This window comes from Leopardus geoffroyi, chromosome D4, assembly GCF_018350155.1.
Source record: "Leopardus geoffroyi isolate Oge1 chromosome D4, O.geoffroyi_Oge1_pat1.0, whole genome shotgun sequence".
NCBI lineage: Eukaryota > Metazoa > Chordata > Mammalia > Carnivora > Felidae > Leopardus > Leopardus geoffroyi.
This window is the reverse complement of record NC_059342.1, coordinates 59,180,168-59,194,746: the sequence shown is the minus strand read 5'-3', so window position 1 is coordinate 59,194,746 and position 14,579 is coordinate 59,180,168. Positions and strand designations below refer to the sequence as shown.

The 14,579-nt window shown below is 48.2% G+C and overlaps 1 long non-coding RNA gene across 2 annotated transcripts; it reads right to left on the bottom strand.

Moving 5' to 3' along the window:
- Position 1: 1 nt before the first annotated feature.
- LOC123593372 lies at positions 2-12,332 on the bottom strand. 2 transcript variants are annotated; one of them, XR_006710288.1, is made up of 3 exons: positions 12,133-12,332; positions 227-324; positions 2-85 (listed from the first exon to the last, which is right to left on the bottom strand). It is a non-coding gene; the product is annotated as an uncharacterized LOC123593372 (long non-coding RNA). The 2 variants fall into 2 exon arrangements; XR_006710289.1 differs by lacking the exon at positions 12,133-12,332 and adding an exon at positions 7,000-7,378.
- Positions 12,333-14,579: the final 2,247 nt, after the last annotated feature.

The window sequence follows — 14,579 nt, the reverse complement described above, 5'->3', positions numbered from 1 at the left end:
CCTCGGTCTGGGTACATGCTAGGGTTCCTGGGCAGCTGGATGCAGTTCCCTGCTTCACCTTCCTGAGGCACTGCTGCTTCTTCCGCTGAAAGAGACAGACGCTCTGAATGTCCTGTCCATTCAGCAGGTTCCGATTCCGGGCTCCAGGGTCTGGGTTCCCATGTGTCGGGGGTTATACTGTGGCCCTCCCCACCCCGTGGGCTGTGGAGATCAGCAATAACAGTACCCGGTGTAGCGGACTGGACAGTTTGCAAACGGTTTTGAGATCAGGAACCACATTTTCCCAGCTTCAGCATCTTCGTTTTTGCCGTATCTGCATGCCACCTAAGGAGAAAGTTAATACTTAATATTTTTCCTTAAATTAATACTTGATTTTATAGAAGAGTGTTAGATTTACAGCACAATAAGCACATACATAGTACAGTGTTCCCATATCCCCCACCCCCACCCCGAGTCTCCCCCTTACTAACGTCTTACAGTAGGGTGGTACATTTGTCACAACCAATACTGCCTCACTGTTAGTAACTAAAGTCTGTAGTTGTTATCCAGTATTCTTTTTCCATTCCAGGACCCTATCCAGGACATTTAACTTTGCTGAACTAAAAAGACATATTTACATCACTACTATAAATCCAAAGTTAGGGTTTTCTAATACACATCGAAACTATTAAAATGAAAATATTCGTGATACCACAAGCAAATAAGCCTTGTTGAAATGATACATTTGGGGAGAATTGTTACTGCACTTTATCCCGGCCAGCAGAACCTAATGTATTTTGATACGCTAAAATTGTGTTCCATCCATAGTATGCTGAATACTCGGTGAGGTCATTGCCCTATTTTTCACAGAAGGAAATGAGGCACTGAATAGTAATGCCTGTAAAGGTCCAGCAGGTGAAAGTTCACTGTCAAATGTTAAGAGCTTGTAGGCAGGAGAGGGGTAGATAGGGCTGTTGCATAAAGCTTTGGCAGAAAAGGAACAGTGGAGACACGCACACACACAGTGCCCATCTCCGCCAAGTCACTTGGAGGTGAGACACCCATCCGTGCCCTCCTGTGGCTGGAGTAGAGTGAGGAGGGCGCTGCCCTGCAGGGCCTGCACACCATGGTTGAGTGGGCAGGGCTTGCTGTCCTACACAGCTGGCCAGACCCGCCCAAGAGAACCCATTCTGATTATTTGTCCTTAAGTGAGCCAAAATCTTATCTCCCTGGCTAAATCCTTCCCATACTTCAGGATCCTACTTCATTATCACTTCACAGAACACCGATCCCTTCAATCTCCCTTAAGTCCTTCCCCAACCCTTGCTCTCATGCCCATGCCCCACCCCCACCCCAGGTTATTCTCATGGTGGCACTGAACTTCTGTATTGAAAAACTCTGTTGATTTGTCTGATCCCCTACCCCATGCGCTGTGAAGTCATGCCCAATTGATCCTCTATGCCCAACGTAGACCAACACTCAGTGTTGGATGCAGAGGTAGATGGATGGGTAAATGGACAGATGGATGAAGAAATAAACCCAGCACCACTCCTAGCATCTCTACCTTCTAGAGCCCCCAAAGGGCATCTCTTCCCTGACAACTCTCCAGAGATTTACAGACAACATCCTTATGCCTCTGGGGTCTGCCCTGCTCTTGGCCACCTCTCATACATGCCACTTTGCAGACTGTTCTCCCCATCCTGGTCATTTCTCGAGACCCACTCCAGTAGTCTGGGTGTGTCTGGGAGAGCCCAAAGGCAGCACGTAAGAATCCTATCCTGCATCTCAGGAGGTATGTCCCAGCTCTGTGCATAGCAATTAGATCTGAAGATAGGATTCTCTAAGGTCACTGTGTTTCCCTGGATCATTTGCTTTCAGCCTGCAGTAGCTAAGGGCCCCCTTCACTGAGTTGTCACTGGTGAAGGCTTAACCCTGGTACGGAGTGCAACAGGTCAGCTGCCCCCATCAGGTCAACAGCTTATACTGTGGCCTCCCTGGACTTTCCTGCTGGCCAGCCAGGCCCAAACATTGATGCCTTCTGATAGGAGTGTGCAAACACAACAAAGACCAACACAGCTTCACCCAGGTCTCCAAATCCTGTTGAGGCCACTGCCTTGGTGTCCAAAGGAGATCCTGAGTACAGGGAATGGTAGACATAGTACGGCCAGACCAGACAAGAGCTAGTTGTGTCTTAGAACAGCAATAACCCTACACGGTCCTCAGCAGCCCTGGGCCCACCTTGCCACTCCTTCCTTCCGACAGCACAAAGAAAGTTTCCTCTCCAAAGTCTTCTCTCCCATGAGGCCTGATGGGCTTGTTCCAACACTAAGCAGTTTCTTCCTATTTGAACATGCTCATCCCATTAGCTCTTTCTCCCTTCCTGTCCTGAGCTTTGTACAGTGCATTTATGACCATGGGGCTCCAGAACCCCTCCACCGTGATTAGCATTCTTTTTAAATGAAGTCAAGCCTAGCTATGGCCCTGCTAGTACAGAGAAACTCACAACTGTCAACATCTTCTTGAAACATTGTTCTTGCCTGAGTGCAGCTAAAGATCCTAATTGTCAGGACGGTGTCTCACTTCTTGGTTTTGGCCCATTATTCATGCCCTCTGTTTGGGCTCCTTGGGTAAAAAGCTGATTCTAGGGTTAGAGCAGGGAAAGTACAAGATGGCTGGACTATCTTGGTCCAGAAAGGAAGGAACCATCCTTAAAATGATGGGGATACAGGAGCTAGTTCGAAGAAACCCGAATTGGCCAAATGTGGTACAATCTGAGCCTCAAAATAAAGGATAGTAACAACGTTCATAGAATAAGAATCGGCATGTCTATCCTGATAACTAAGTGAACAAAAACATTTTAACAGGAGGGAAAAGAGGGCTTCCTCTGTGTTAGAAATGAATGATAGGGTTAGAAAATCACCATACTGCAACCATCTTGGTAACTTATTCAACAAGAATCAACTAGGGCTAAAACTCATGGTGCCTTCATGATGGAGAGAACACAACCTAATCAAATAATGAAAGTTAACATCACAAGTACAGGACAAACATCATGTGCCTCTACTGTGATGCACTTAGAACACAGCACCATGTCTGATTTTCCTGCCCAAAATGTATATCCAGAATCTAAACCCAAGGAAACACCAGACAAACCCAACTTGAGGGACACCCCACACAATAAATGACCTTACTCTTGATTCAGATAGATTAAACAAAACCAAAGAAGTGTGGTGGGCAAAATTTGAATATGAACTGAGGACTAGTTGCTAGTACTGTTTCTGTCTCCCCACTATTGATGAATGTGCTGTAGCTATAAGAGAAAGGCCTTGTTCCTAAGACATGCACAGTGCAGGGGGCGCCTGGGTGGTTCAATCGGTTCAGTGTCCCGCCCTTGATTTCTGGCTCAGGTCATGATTTCACGGTTTGGGAGATTGAGCCCCACATCAGGCTCTGTGCTGACAGCAGAGAGTCTGCTTGAGATTCTCTCTCCCTCTCTCACTCTGCCCCTCCACCGCTCATGGTTATGTGCTCGCTCGCTCTCTCTCAAAATAAGTAAATAAACTTGGGGCACCTGGGTGGCTCAGTAGGTTGAGCGTCTGACTTCAGCTCAGGTCATGATCTTGCTGTTCCCGAGTTCAAGCCCCACATCAGGCTCTGTGCTGACAGCTCAGAGCCTGGAGCCTGTTTCAGATTCTGTATCTCCTTTTCTCTCTCTCTCTCTCTGCCCCTCCCCTGCACATGCTCGCTCACTCGCTCTCAAAAGTAAACATTAAAAATTTTAAATAAATGGGGTGCCTATGTGGCTCAGTCAGCTGAGCGTCTGGCTTTGGCTCAGGTCACGATCACATGGTTTGTAGGTTTGAGCCCTGCATCGGGCTCTGTGCTGATAGCTCTGAGCCTGGAGCCTGCTTCAGATTCTGTATCTCCCTGTCTCTCTGCCCCTCCCCCACTCACTCTCTGTCTCTGTCTCTCAAAATTAAACATTAAATTAAGGAAAATAAATTAGATATTAGACAAAATTAAATTAATAAACATTAAACAGTAATATGTATTTTTATGTTACATATATTTTGTTATAAACATATTTATGTTATAAATATGTTTATATATATATGTATGCTATAAACATGTTATAACATTTTATATGTTATATATATGAGATATATATATCATATATATATAAACACACTTTTAAAAAAAGACATACACACTACAGTTCTTACAGGTAAAAGGGTGGGATGCTTTTCTCAAATTTTCTCAAATGGCACAAAAAGAAATCTATAAATGTATAAACAAATAATAAATACAACACATCAACAGCACGAGAATCTGGGTAAAGGATATACAGTTCTTTGCACTATTCTCACAACTGTTTTCTAACAAGGATATTATGTAAAAACAGAAGTTTTTTAAAGAGGACACTTTAAAGAATTTTATCTGATTAGCTTTTTCCAGGTTGGGGTCCCCTATAAGTGTGTTACACATAACTTCTTTGACCTCATCACTGTTCCAGTGTCCAGTGGGTCCATGCCACAGGCAGAGACTCCCCTCCCGGGAAGAGACTTCACTTCGCTAGCCAACACCCAAAAGTTGAGATTATTCCACAAACTGAAAATCCCCCTAACGGTACAAGCATGCAGCCCACGGTCTTCCTTTCTTCAAAAAGGACATCTGGGGCACCTGGGTGGCTCAGTCAGTTAAGGGCTTGGGCTCAGATCATGATCTCATGGTTCATGAATTCGAGCCCCACATCGGGCTCTCTACTGTCAGCGCAGAGCCCGCTTCAGATCCTCAGTCCCTCTCTGATCCCCCACCCCCTCTCTGCCCCTCCCTGGCTTGCACTCTGTCTCTTTCTCTCTCTCAAAATAAACATTTAGGGAAAAAAAGAAAAGACATCAGGAGACATTTTGGCAAAAAAAACTTTGTGGGATTAAGGTATCCTCTGTGAATGTATTAGTAAATAAATGGGTTTTTAGAGCTCGAAGGAAAAAACCTAGCACGATTCTATTATTTCACAAGTGTTACTGCCTAAAATCCCTGCCATGAAGAGAAGGCGCAGTTCACGTATTATGACTTATTTAACAGACACTGATTGCTATACATCAGGTACTGGGCTAGGTTCTCTCTCACAAGACTTGTTCAGGTGGAACGAGGGCCCCTCTTTTGAGCCTTTTGATCCACAGACCCTTTGATGTACAGAAATGTGCTTTTCAGCCCGCCCCTGAGAACGCACCCCCTACATTTAGCGAGGTACACCTGTGGTCAGCCAAGCCAAGTATTTGTCATCCCAGACTTCTCCTTGTCAGTATCATGCCTCCGTGTGAGTGACTGAAGACGGGCTGCTCTCTTACTCGCACAGAGGTGGTTCAGAATCCTGCTCACATGCTAGGAGCCGACCATTCCTGGAAATTAAGTCTCACAGTGTCCAGCCCATCAGAACCTAAATGTATTCATGAAAACACAGTCTACCCTATGAGCCACTAGTTCGCTTCCCAGAGATCCGTAAGGATCTTCTTTTTCCTGGTGCAGAGTCACACGCTTGATTTTCACAACAGCTTAAAGAAAAACGAGGTATTTAGATTTCCTGCTCACCCCTCTGCTGGAGGGAGACAAGGATGTACTGACGCCCACTACCGAGGACTGGAAACAAACAAGACAAACCACAGCCACCTGGAAACATGCACTGTAGGCATGGCCTCACCTCAGAAGCAGCCTGATAACAGCATCCCAGAACACGAAGAAATACAAGGATGGCCTGTCCCAAACGAATCACCCGAGACTCCTTTCCACCGTGTCTTCCCTCATGGATGACCCAGCTGCCGTGTGAACTTCCTCCTGTCGCATTTCCAGGGAGAACTGGATTTCATCTCCCCTCCGTCACTTGTCCTGGCACTAGGCACGGACCTAAGTCTCTCTGAGTCTCATTCCTGTTCCACATATCGCCCCTCCAGACGCCGACTCCACCACCCCAGTGGCAGGTAAGGTTGGGCAATGGCCAGCCTCCACTCCCGTCTCCTGGGGTGCTTTCCAGGAACTAGAGGCTGGAGAGCAGTCACCGATTTCCAGACTCCCTTGCTGCTAGGGTTCTAGATGCAAATTAGGTTCCTATGTGTGGATAGTTGAGCCACGAACAACATGGATTTGAGCTGCACAGCTCCACTCATGCATGCTTATTTCCAACAAATATATGCATTGTTGTAACTATACTTTCATATAATTTTCTTAAAAACATTTTTTCTCTAGCTTACTTTATTGTGAGAATACTCTGTATAATACATATATAAAATACGCTCATTGCCTGTTTATGTTCGAAGTAAGGCTTCCAGTCAACAGTAGACTATTAGTAGTTAAGTTTTGGGGGTGTCAAAAGTTACACACGGTCAGGTGTACTGTCACATGCATGGATAAACCTCAGAAACTTGTGCCAAGTGAAAGAAGCCAAACACAGAGGAAAACATGAAGTGCAATTTCATTTACATTAATATCAAGGTAAGTCCATAGAAACAGATGACAGATTAGTGGTTGCCACTGACTCAGGGGAGGACGGAGTAGGGTATTTCTTCTTCATGGGCACAGGGTTTCCTCTAGGGGTGATGAAAAAGTTCAGGAACTGGATGGAGGAGAGAGTTGCACAACATTGTGAATGTACTTAATGCCACTGACTTGTGCGTTTTTAAATGGTTTTTGTTTTTTAGTTTTTTTGGGATTTTCTTTATTTATTTTGAGAGAGGGTGCAAGCAGGGAGAGGCGGAGAGAGAGGGAGGGAGGCTGACAGCACAGGACCCAACGCGAGGCTCAGATTCATGAACGGTGAGATCATGACCTGAGCTGAAACCAAGAGTCAGATGCTTAATCGACTGAGCCACCCAGGTGCCCCTTAAATGGCTTTTAAAAGGTAAAATTTATGTGTCTACATTTTACCAAAAGAATATGTGGCCAACCCATGACAAAGACAGCCAAAGGATCCACCCTGAAAGGGATCACAGACTTGGCGGCTGGCACTTTCATGATAATACATACTCCCTGCTCCTGCACAGCCACAGAAGGATCCAGGGCTGGCCTCGAAGCCACTGAGGGCCTTTCCAGCTCAGATGCCATCAGGTCCCACCGTCCTTAGCGTGAAGTTCTTTGTCTCCCCATAGACTTGTTGGTTTTTGCAAATGCCCTCATCTGTTAAGAAAAATTCTCTCGACAACCATCTGGACATAATTCAACAAAACTGTAGCACATAAACTCAAAGCCGAGACTTAGTTTTTACTTTACTATCAACTGATGCATCAAATGTCGTTAACACGCCAACTAATTTTCAGTAGCTTCTGGGCATGTCTGAGACCACAGGCACCACCAACAAAACCCACAGCAAGAGCAGTGCTTGGGAAATTCAGTCCAAGGACTCCCGCAGCTGCTCACAGGAAGCAGCTGGATTGGGCTCCCTGGTCTGTGCTGGGGAAGGAAGGCGGGACCCCCAATCCATCACGCTGGAAAACAGCGGCCACCGCCACTGCAGCACAGAAACAGAACGGCTTCCAGAGCTGGGCACAACACACTTCACAGGGCTCCGGCCTCAGTGACCTGGGACGTCAGGCTCTTTCCTGGCCACAGAGGTCTTGAGTCTTCCCTGAAAGTCCTCGTCCTCCCACAGACTCGGCACTGGCCATGGACTGGTGGCCCCGGTCTCTGCATTTTTCAAGTCTTGTCCCGGATCTTCAGACTCCAGTCTCAAGGGTCTGCAACCGTCTCAAGTCAGGAGATTTGGTCCCAAATTGGTGCCCTTCATTCAAATCAAGCAACTCTGTCAGCTGGGCCTTGTGCTGGCCGCGGTAGAGGAGACTGAGGTTAATCAGACACGGTCCCCACCCTGGGACAGTTCACACAGTGTGAGAGAGACGGCAAGGCGCGTGGATAAATGACTGCCGGCCAGTCCAAGGCAGAGTGTGGGGCCCACAGGAAATGCTCCAGAGTCTACGAAACGGCTCCTGCCAGCCAGTGGGGTAGCATGTGTCCTGCTGATGGCTGCACGGGGCTTGGGGACGGCTGACGGCTGTCAGGGAGTCCAGAGCGCCAGGCGCCCCCTCGCCAGTCGGGACCCCGTGTGAGGGTTCAAACCGACGGACCTCCTGGCTGGCTTAATTAAGCCCCAGTTAGGCATTGTGCCCGGAAACCTCTCCTCCCTCCTGTAGAATAGCCCAGCTCACAGCACGACATGCAGGGAACCGGGTCAGCTGTTGGGGGATGACAGCTGCGGGCAGTGGTGTCGACAACGGTCAACGACTGCCACCTCGGCTCAGACGTAGGTCACTGAAAACCGCAGGGCCCAGAAACCAGACATTCCGCCCTCAGGAAGCATTCTGCCTCCTGCCCCTGACCTCACAGAGAAGGGCCGGCTGAGGTCACCCCGCTCTGAAAGGACACAGAAACCACCCTGGCCGGAGCTTTGCCTGAGGAGAGGAGGAGAAGCAGAGGCCGCAGACACTCGGTGGGGCACCATCTCTGAGGTCGAGGAACAAACAACAGACCCAGAGAATGGGTAAGTTACAGCTCATCCTCTTTCTGGAACCCTCGGAATATGCTAAGAAACCATCGAACATTCCAGGAAAAGCAGTCGGTTTAATGTAAGGCGTAAACCATAGGCGATAAAGCCATCTCTGCGCTCTGGGCACAAGTGTAAAGGGTCGCTGGGCACAGACAGGCAGGAGACTCAAAACAACAGGTCTGATCCGCCGGATACCGGGTTTAGGGAGTAAACTGAATTCATCTCTTTTTAAGTCCCCATTATTTCTGTCTGTGCACAACGACACCTGTGTTAGGATCAGAGAGACAGGCTTTGAGAAGAGAATCCAAGCTCTGAGGGATGGAGCACGGGCTCCCAGGGGGATGGCACGGTGGTGAGCCCCTGGCCACCAGCAGCCCTGCCCCTTGTCCCCCCACCACCCTCACTCCCCCCTGCACATCTAGAAGGGCTCAAAGGTCTGACCTCGGACTCTGTGTCTGCAGCTGGCAGAGGGCTCAGAGGTCTTGTCGGCTCTCCTGGGACAGACACGAAGCAGCTCACCTTGGGCGTCCGTGGCAGGGACATCAGGAGCACCATGAACGCCCCACTGCCCCCATCCCCCATCTTCCCAAGCCTGGAACCCGGGCATTGGAGAGTCTCTGTACCCTCCCTCCGAACCCAACCACTCTCAGCCCCTGCTACTGTGACCCCCAAACATCTCCCGTGTTTCCTCTTCCGTCTCCACTGCCATCACACATGCTCAGGCTCTCTTTGTGTGTATGTGTTTATTTTTGAGAGAGAGCACAAGTGGGGGAGGGACAGAGAGAGACACAGAATCTGAAGCAGGCTCCGGGCTCTGAGCTGTCAGCACAGAGCCCGACGCAGGGCTAGAACCCACGAACTATGAAATCATGACCTGAGCCAAAGTCGGACACTTAACCGACTGAGCCACCCAGGCGCCCCCACGTTCAGGCTCTTATGTGCGTGATCTTATGTGGCCACACAGCACCTGCTCTCCCTGCTTTCGCCTTGACTCCTACCAATCTCCTGCTACAAATACTAGATGTCACAGCACATCTACAAGTTCATGACATTCCAATTTGCTACAACTATTCCCACGAGAGCCACCACTGGAAGAAGGCAGATCCTTGACTTAGATTCAGGTGTTCTAACAAAGTAAGTCGGTGACTGACAGGGAAAACAGCTTGGAGGAGAAAAAAGCAGCGTGGAAGATCCACATTTCAGGTGCTTGATATTCAGATTTTATGTGACCTGACATTACCAGGTCATTCCTGAGTAAAATGAATACAGATCCATTTTGTTTAAAAGACAATGTTAGCAAAGAAAAAACAAAGAAGGGAGGAGTTCTGGAAGTTTCCTATAAAGCCCTTCTGTTCAGCAATTTCCATTTTCTTGCAGATTCCTCGTTATAAAATTAGAACTGTGTTCCCCTGGACAATAATCTATGCCCTGGAAGCTTATTTCAAAACCCAATGACCACCATAAGAAAAGCAATTCCTTCCTAATTAAACATTAAGATGATTGGTCAATGTATCAACATACCACTGCAAAATAGTTACAAAATAAAAACAAAGTCTCCCCACCTCCCCTTCAATCTGCTTCCTACTCTGATGGCAGATTAATTTTACTAAAAGCACAGCTCTGCTCAAGCCTTGCCCTCATTCAAAACCCCTCAGTGGCTCCCCATTGCCTTCAGGATAAAGAACAAACTCCTAGCGGGTGTTTGAAGATCCTTCTCCTTTTGGCCCTGACCTACTTGTGTAGCCTCATTTCCTTCTAATCACCTTCAAATAACCCCTGGCCCAAACAAAATGCACTGAGAGTCCCTGCCACGCCTTTATCTTTTCCCCACTTCTGCCTAGAATGTTCTTTACTCCCTTCTACCCCCCACGTCAAAACCCTGCCTCCTTGTAAGACTCACTCAAATGCTACCTCCTCCATGAAGTCTTCTGTGATGTCCTCCTCCCTAATACATGCTGCCCACCATCTTCAGGCTTCCATAACCTTTTACTAGAGATGAATCTCATGTATTTATCACTGGCTGGCTTGTATTGTTATTTCTGCACATATTCTCTACTTCCAGATAAAATATAAACCCAAATACATTTTCCCCTCACATTTAACATATGTCATGCAAATAGAAAGTACTAAAATTTTGAATGAATCAAGTAACAAGCGGCAGAAAACAGTACAATATGGCTGGCAGCAACTGAATTTATCACTGCACTTAGAGAGGTAGCAAGTCTGGAAACGTGAGAACTCTATCCCAGTGGTTGGAACATTTTGCCTACATATTGTCTGTTTCTATCAAAATCCCCAATTTACTATCATTATTTACCCATTGATCTTTCGGTCCTGCTGGATATATTGTGTGTGTGTGTGTGTGTGTGTGTGTGTGTGTGTGTGTGAGCATGCCTGAGGGTGTACGTGCCTGTGCAGAGGGGAGGAAGCAGAGTGGAGGAGAAAGATTATCATCAAAAACTGGCAGCAGCAGGGGCACCTGACTCAGTTGGTTACACGCCCAGCTCTTAGTTTCGGCCCAGGTCATCGTCTCAGTTTGTGAGTTTGAGTCCTGCATTGGGCTTCGTGCTGACGGTGTGGAGCCTGCTTGGAATTCTCTCTCTGTCCCTCTGTCTACCCCTCACCCCCCTCAAAATAAATAAACATTAAAACAACAACAACAACAACAGGCAGCAGCAACAGAGAAGCTCCTTCAGTGAAGACAGCTCAAAATCCACAGAAGCATCAAGTGTGTCCTCTACTGGCTGTCAAACACAGGGAGGGGGAGATTCAAGTCCTGCCGGGCAGTGGTTCCCACTCTACTGAGGACCGCAGAGCTTGTGAAAACCCAGGTGGGCCCCACGCCCAGAGTTTCTGTGCCTGTAGGTTGGGGTGGGGCTCAGATTTTGCATTTCTAACAGGCTCCAGGATACGCTGATAGGGACCATGCTTTAAGGATCCTCCGTGTAGATGGACAAATGAATCAAGGGGTTCAGGGCAGGAGGATCAGCTGTGGTACATGATACAGGCATTTCTAATACTAGAAAATTCGTCTTTAATCAGATTAAGGCACACAGAGAAACACCATCATCTTGTGGTTTTTCCTTCTCACTTGTAATTCAGAAACCAAATTCTGTAGGGTAGACTGAAGAGTTATGGACAAGGGAGTCAGGAGACCTGGGTTCAAGTCCTGACTCTGTCACTAGTTAGCTAGGTAACCAAAGACCCTTCGATACCCTCTCAGGACATCACTGCACACATTAGAAACACAATTGGAACTCAACCTGATAAATCTCCAGGGTCAGGTCTTACATCCCATAATCTCACAATTTTAAAAACCTGTTAGCAATTTAGTTCCAAATCTAATTATCCCATCTCTATATAAAATGCTTAAAGATGCTGCAAATTGAAAACATGAGGAATAATTAACAGTTAAATTGGAGAAGAGCCCATAATAGTTGCAATTATGAAGACTGAAATTATGAAGACTAAACAGGTTTCACAAATAATAAGTGCTTAACAATATACCACGGAAATAGATTTTAAAAGATAGAGCAAAAATACTACAATTAAAACAACCAGCTCCCTTTCTGCGAACCATCTAGAAAAAGCATGACCTTTTACAGAATGAGAAAACTCACCAGTGAAGCAGGGCTGAGGGATGTTGTCCAAGGAGTATTCAGCCCCTCTTCCCCACATTGGGGCCTCCCCTCCGTCGCGGGACACTGCTTCTGGACCTCGCAGCTCACAGCTTTTTTTTTTTTTTTTTAATTTTTATTTTTGAGAGACAGAGAGCACAAGTGGGGGAGGGACAGAGAGACAGAGGGGGACAGAGGATCCAAAGTGGATTCTGTGCTGACAGCAGAGAGCCTGATGCAGGGCTCGAAATCACGAGCTGTGAGATCATGACCTGAGCCAAAGTCAGACACTTAACCGACTGAGCCACCCAGGCGCCCAGCACAGCTCTTTTTAAAGAGAAAGGGCCACCTTCCCAAGATCGTGGCCACAAGAATGTGAGGATCAAATGACCTTCCCCTAGCTCATCAATGAGCCCAAGGAAAGCTGATCGCCAGGCCATGTGGGCCCAGTCGCAGGGTCCCCCCGGGGCCTGGCGCCCACTTTCCTGCCGCTCCGGGGCAGTTGCAACCATGCCCTCCACGGGAGTCTGGCCTCTCCCCTTTCAGCACCACAGGCCCAGAAGTCATCCAGATGCCATCTCATCCTCCCCACCTCAGCCACTTGAACCAGCCGACAGAGGAGACCCCACAGGCCCTCGATGGCAGCCCGCCTGCCACTGGGCCCGGGGCGACCGAGAACACGAGGCCCCAGGTCTCACGGGGCACCCATTCTGTGGCTGCGGGGCTGACTGGGCGCCTGCTCGCCCGCCCCCTTGTGCCCAGCTGACCCGGGTTAAAGTGAACCGCAGGGCATTAAGTCGCTAAGCCTGCCGGGGAGGTAGGTCATCCTCAAACACATTATCCCCCCTCAACAGATGGGGAAATGACGCCACAGGAAGATTAAATAACCCACCGGCCTCACACAACCTGCCGCAGGTGGAGCACGAGGTGATCCCAGCCCTCGAGCCGGCTCAGGGGTCCAGAATGCTCCGGATAAGGCCCTCCTGGCGACGGGGAGGACTTGCACCGCAGAGCCAAGAAAGAAAGAAGCAGAGGGCCCCTGCTGAAAGCCACTCCAAGTGTCCCTCTTTTCCCGTGTGTCCCCAGAACACCGTGTAAGAGAATGCTTTTCAACCACAAGCATGAGAGGGGCTGGAGTGTGAGTGTGGGTGCAGAGAAGACTCCTTCCTTCGATGAGTACTTACATATCTAATGGGGGCAAGTCACTGACACACAGGATGAACTGGACCATCCTCCAGTCAAGAGATGTCATCGAGTGTACGTAAATCATGTAAATACAAGTGGAGATTAGTACAGGCACAGCAGGGGGACTGGTAGTGGTTGATGATGGGAGCTCATGTCCAGCTGTGGCTACAGTTGGGGATACAGGGGCAGGTGACCAGGCTATGAAGGGTGGGACAGTGACACCTGCAGGGGTGAGGAGAAGGGTATAGAAAGTGCCGGGAGATTACTCTGGCCTGCTCTGAAGACCTGGCTGAGGAGTGTGAGGGACCAAGGGCATGTCAAGTAGGGTTCAGGACTCAGGGTAGGAATGGCAGGTGGAAACCCTATCACCAAAGGCTTTAAGTGTGGGACTAAGGAGATTAAACTTCCCTCCTGGCCACAGTGCTCAGCACGGCGCCTTGCTCACAGTAGGCACTCATTACCGTTAAGGAGCAAACGCTGGAAGGCAATTTCATTCATGGCAAATGTACGACAACTGTAAAAGAATATTCCACAAAAATTGCCTTCTTTTTAAGAGTTGATATCTGGCCAGGACTTTTTTTTAAGTTTATTTTTGAGAGAAAAAGAGCACAAGTGTGATGGGCAGAGAGGGAGGGAGACACAGAATCAGAAGCAGGCTCCAGGCTGCGAGCTGTCAGCACGGATCCTGACGCCAGTATTGAACTCACAAACCGGGAGCTCATAACCTGAGCTGAGGTCAGATGCTCAACCGACTGAGCCACCCAGGCGCCCCTGATCAGCACAACTTCTAAATTTAGTTTAATGAGCTAAAGTATTTGCTGGGGTGCCGGGGTGGCTCAGTCAGTTGGCATCCAACTCTTGATATTGGCTCAGGTTATGATCCCAAAGATGGACTCTGCACTGAGCATGGAGCCTGCTTGAGATTCTCTCTCTCTCTCTCTCTCTCTCTTTCTTCTTCTTCTTCTTCTTCTTCTGCCCCTCTCCCCCACTTGTGAGCTCTCTAAAATAAAAACTAATACAAAATAAGAGGCACCTCAGTGGCTCAGTTGGTTGAATGTCCAACCTTCGGCCCAGGTCATGATCTTACCGGTCCTAAGTTCGAGCCCCACATTGGGCTTGCTGCTGTCAGCATAGAGCCTGCTTTGGATCCTCTGTCCCACCCCACCCCCGCCCTTCCCCCACCTGTGTTCTCAAAAATAAAGCATTAAAAAGGAAAGAATAGCACCCTGGGCTCAATTACAAATGGAGTGGAAAGAATAATTTCA